The following is a 5,467-nucleotide window of genomic DNA, read 5'->3' as shown; positions in this document are numbered from 1 at the left end:
GGGCCCGATGCAGGCATATTCCTACTGCACATTTTCTTTGCATAGAAGGTTCACTTATGACTTGACCTTGCTATTGCCTGCTCAGTCACCATCCCTAATGGTTAACCCACACAGTAACCACAGAACGGTCATTGTTCTTGTTGTGCCATATATGCAATGCAGGCTTCCATTCTCATATCTCCCTCTGCCTGTTCTGTCTTCTCTTTTCAGTGCTTCAAATAGGAACTAATGGTAGATCAGCAGTTCCACTGAATAGTGGAGGCATGATCTGCTCAGAATGAGATGCTAGTTTATCTTCCTTATAGTGTCTGCTTTTAGTTTTATTGCTTGTTATTATTAACAAAGTGGGCATTATTGTTATTATTGTTGTTTTGTTTTATGGTGGGAGAATAGCCTTAGCCTCCTCCATAAGTAGGGGAAAGGACAGCTGCCCTACCTCCACTAAGCTGACTCTGAGTTAGGACTGTAAGCACTGCCTTCTCCATAGGTTTTTCTGCTTATATAGCCCCTGGGCACCCTGAAGGTATGACTGTGTGGTGATTGAGAGTAGAGGGCCAGTCCTCCACCTCTGGAGAGGGCCAGGCACACAGGATTATGTCTAGTCCTCTTTGGAATGTGAAGTACTTACAATCCCTCTCCCACTACCTTTGTTCTGGTCACCAGCTCTGGGCCCACAGAAAGTTTTCACCCCATTCCTCTTCCATGGGCCCAGGCATCCTGGAAAAGACCAATTGCCTAGTGGTAAGCTGCTGCCTAGGGTTCTTTAGGTGTCTTTAAGCCTCACCCCTGCAGCTCTTGCCTCCCCCTGAGATTTTGTTCTTGGGGTTCCATTTTACATCTTGGGTTTGTTACACACAAGGATAGAAATATGCCCTGCTTCACTCTTAAAGATTCCATCCCTACAGAGCCCATCTGGGTCAGCACAACCAGCCCATTCATTTTATCAACTACATCTTGGGCAGGGGATGTGGTCTTTCTCTTCACATTCACATCTCCAAATAAATTGTCCAGAGCCCTCAACTTCTCTTCAGAATGTTGTCCAAAACTGAAGTATAGCTGGCCCTGAGTCCTTTCTCTCTGCTCCCTGGGTCTTTTGCTTTCAGTATTTACTTTTTTCCCACTTCAAAGACTCTGCTCCTTCCCCATGTTCTCTCATTCCCATGCCTCCTCCTACCTTCTTGCAGACCCAGGGTTTTATAGTCCATGGAGGCAAGCATGCATCTGAAGTCCCACCCTCGAGTGAGATGTTTCTTTGAGTCTGTGTTCTATTTTCCTACAGAATGGGAGATAGAAAGAGAGAAGGGAAACACACAGAAAACAAACAAACTCTGCCATTTATCTTTCCCTGGTAAAATCATAAACTAATTTATACTCAAATGATAATGGTTGGGATTTAATATCTTCTAAGTACTTCCGCAAATTGGCACTAGAAGGTTGGTTTCTGCCTTGGGCTTGAGGAGGATTCCTAGACCTGGGTCATGAGAATTAGGTCAGGCCCCAAGGGCATGAAAGAAGCAAAAAGACCACTACCTTAGCAGCATTGCACTAGATTTGGGAATCCGAATGCTGTAGTTCTGCAGCAGTGTTTACTATGTATCAAATATTTCTGTGAACTTCAGTTTCCTTATCTATGAAAAGAACAAGGGTTGCTGTGGGGGTATTAATAGAGAAGAATGATATATGTAAAAGCGCTTTGGAAACTCTAATTCACTTCTGCAAATAGCAGTTATAAAAACCCCTTGGGGCCTCTGAGAACATGAGGTATTTTTACCATGGAGCTGATTTTGCTTAGCTAAACCAAGAGAAGTTATAAAAATTAGTAAGATATGTAATTTATGGGCTGCCTTTTGTGGCCTTGCTCCAACTATTTTATACTTCTCCTAGTTCAAACAGCACTTCAAAGAGGAATCTGTTCATGGTAGTGCTGCGTGGATGGTGGGAAGAGTCAGTAAGCTTTTGACCTATTATCTTCTTCATATTAGGCTTCCCCTCCCTGCACAAGGATGTAGTGAGCTGGTCCTTCCTATTACTACAATAAAGGCAGGCCTGACCTCTTCCAGGGAGGGAGGCTCAGGAAGCTGACTTCTACCTGGCATTTGCTTGTGACAAACCAAAGACAAACTTTTTACTTTGAGATGGGTCAGGCCTCCAGACCCCTTCATCTCATTATTTATTATCTGTCATCTGGCTACAGGGCTTTATACAGAACATAGAGTTCTTCCTCTCTCCTATTAGACTGGGCCTGTTGGTCACTATCTTTTTCATGCTATTTGCACTTGTGTGGAAGGACACAAACACACACGCTGTTGCGGGATTCTTGAATGGAGAGATGGAACCCCGAGGCTATAAGCAGGAAGCAATGTTTATTGTTGCCAGCACTGACTCAGCAGATTCTTATCCAAAGGCTGAGCCCCGACTGTAACATGGCGGGCAGTTTTATACAATCTTGTACTTTCGCATTCCTACACAGCCATAGATATTCCATATAAGGAAGGAGAACATAAGGAGAACATTGATTGGCTGCCAAACTATAAGGAAACTGGCTTACTCATTTAAGCGGGTTTTTGAATTGCCACGTCAGCTGGGGAGTCCTGGGGAGTGGGGTGCAGGATTAGCCTGCCACAACACAGCATCTCTTTTCTGTATGTTTTATGTAGTTACAGCATAACTACTTCAGAGGTGGGCAATAGTGGGCTTTGGACAAAATCTACCACTTGGCTTGAATCTTAAGGTAATGTTGCTCTGGTCACTGATAGAGCAGTTGAAAGGATAATATTCTTCCAGTGGTGTGTGATGACTATGCCTTTTAGAGTGAATGCTCATTTGTTCCACATATTCCTTATGAATTTTCACCATGTGCCCCCTGCCTGGGGTAATTGCTGGGAATATGATTGTAACTAAGACCAGGAGAGTCTTAGCCATACAGTGCTCATGGACTATCAGAAGACAGACCTTAAACAAAGATTGTACAAATGTTTAATTACAATTGTAACACATGCTATGAATAGAGGTGCCAGATAAGATATAAGAAACCCAGTTAAATCTAAATTTCAGATAAATATTTACAACTTATTTCCACTAAGTTATTTGTTGTTTGTCTGAAAATCAAATTTAACTCAGCACTCTATATTTTTAATTGCTAAATCTGATAACCATAGATGAAGGTGCATAGGATGCTGTAAGAATATATTTACAGTAAGTCCTAATCTTGTCTGATGTGTGATGGTTATGTGAATGACTCAGGGGTTAGATTTAAAAGAGTCATTATCGGTTAACTCTAATGCAATCTTTCAAAGAGAGAAGTAATCTTCCTATATAGCTAAAGAAAGAACATGGATAAACTTCATCTGACAAATGCTCCTAGGTGGGAAGTTTATTTTTAAAGTTTAATATTGCTATACAAGGTGATTTATAGATTGCACTATGGAAAGAATTTATGGGAAGTTTCCATGCAGAATTACAGAGCTCAGATGAGGTGTAGAAAGGACTATGTTCCAAGAAAGTCAGGAATTGCTCTCCTAGACCAATTACTACAAATCTTATGTTCGCAGGGAAGTCCTCAAGAAAGCAAGAGATGTGAGTGGAAGCACACCATTTTCTCCAGGCAAGATGGATAACGAAAAAAAGAAAAACAAAAAACCCTAGCAGCTTTAGTGTCTGTATATGAATTTCTGTTTCACAATGTATTTACTTTTCAGTTTGCAGACAGAAGTCTCTGTGTGCAAAGCCCCTTAGAGGTGAAACTAAGGAAGAACAATCTGAAATTCTGAAATTCAGGTTTTCTATGTAGTCCCCAGACCATTCTCTACTGTCTTGAAAGGCTTGGAACACACTCTCTCAAACCTTCCCCTCCACAGAGCTTTCTCCATTTCCAAAGATCTCTGTCTGATTTTTTATTTGTTTCTTCTACTTTTTCAGCTTTCCCTTTATCTTTGTTGGTAAACATATGAAATTGTAGTATTTAATGCAATATATAGTTATGTATTGAAGAAAGCAGCATTCTCTATTCTTGACCTTAAAAAAAGGACTGAAACTGTTCTAGCAACAAAATCCAAAAATGAAATTATTTGGTGTTTTGATGTGTTCTTTAATTATTAGCTGTAGTTTAATTCTTTCCCTGTGAGTGTTCCTCAATAGAAAAATATACTTTTTTTTCCTATGGTAGATTATGTCTAAGAACTACTACAGAGTCCAAATCACAGACACTAAAGAAAAGACATTCAGATTATATTCCAAAAGTTTCACTTTAACTTTTGGCCCCATACAAACATTTACTACTTTTTTTTCTTAGTATGACTATACAACTGCTGAGGAAAGAAACATATTCATGCCATATGTATATTTATTTCTTTAACGATACCCAAAAGACTTGTGTTAACTAGAATTTCTATAAAAACAGAGAAAGATGGGTTGGGAAATATTAAATCTATCCTGTGGAATGAACTATATGTACTTTACTAAGCCATTTACTTTTGCTATGTAGATTTTTTTTTTCGGCATAAATAATTAACTCATAAAACAAAGAGTGATTCTAGTGTTAATAAGCAGTCTCTTCTCACCAAAGTATTATAAGTGAAATTATTAGCCAGTTGGGGATTGGGACATCTCTCTCTCTGTCCCTTGAATTTTTTCTTTCTGTCATTATCTGGCCCAATGTCATTTGATAATCCCTTTTCACTTTCCATATCTGATTATGTCTCATATTGTTCCATTCAAGGAAATAATTTTCTATATTATAGAGTCCTGGCCCATTTTTTTTTCCTAGAAGATGATTATATTTTCTACCTCTGGATCTGCCCATTTTCTGATTCTGGCTCCTCAGCCTTTTGTCAATTCTATCATACCAAATATGCTCCCAAGAAGCTCCTTGTTTCTTTAAGATGGACAGAGTTTATTTCTATTGCTTGCAATAAGAACTCAGACTGATTCACCTGCTTAAAATGAAGCCTGATTTGTTTTTTCGAATGTCTTCAAAAGAGATAAACTTAATAGATAAACCTTCCAAAGTATTTTCCCGTTTAATTTTTAATGAGTCATTTAATTTTTTAATTAATACAAATGATAAGCTATAGGAAAAGTTCTTCTTTATCATCGATCTTTATCTCAGTTTTCTCCAGCAATGTGCTGAAGCAGCTCTTACCATTTCCTGCAAGCCAATGTTGAATTTTCAGGAATTTCTGTGAGCTAGTTGTAAAATACAGCTGTTACGGTGAGAGCCATGGTGGGAGTATTAACACCACAGAAATTGGCAAATGCCACACAGCTATTTGTTTTTTTCCTCAAGAGCTGTGTATAGTATTAAGCTGAACCCACTATTTTATACCTTCTCTTTCTCACATAACCAAAATTCACTGCAAAACTTCCCATGTCAATATACATGGTGCTGCTTCCTTTTCATCCTTGTCACCTAAGACAACAATGCTCAATGTGTGGTCTGAGAACCCACTGCAGTTGCTGAGCATCTCAG

This window comes from Pteropus medius, unplaced genomic scaffold (genome assembly GCF_902729225.1).
Source record: "Pteropus medius unplaced genomic scaffold, Ma_sr-lr_union100, whole genome shotgun sequence".
Lineage (NCBI taxonomy): Eukaryota > Metazoa > Chordata > Mammalia > Chiroptera > Pteropodidae > Pteropus > Pteropus medius.
The sequence above is the reverse complement of the archived record's forward strand: the minus strand, read 5'-3'. Positions refer to the sequence as shown.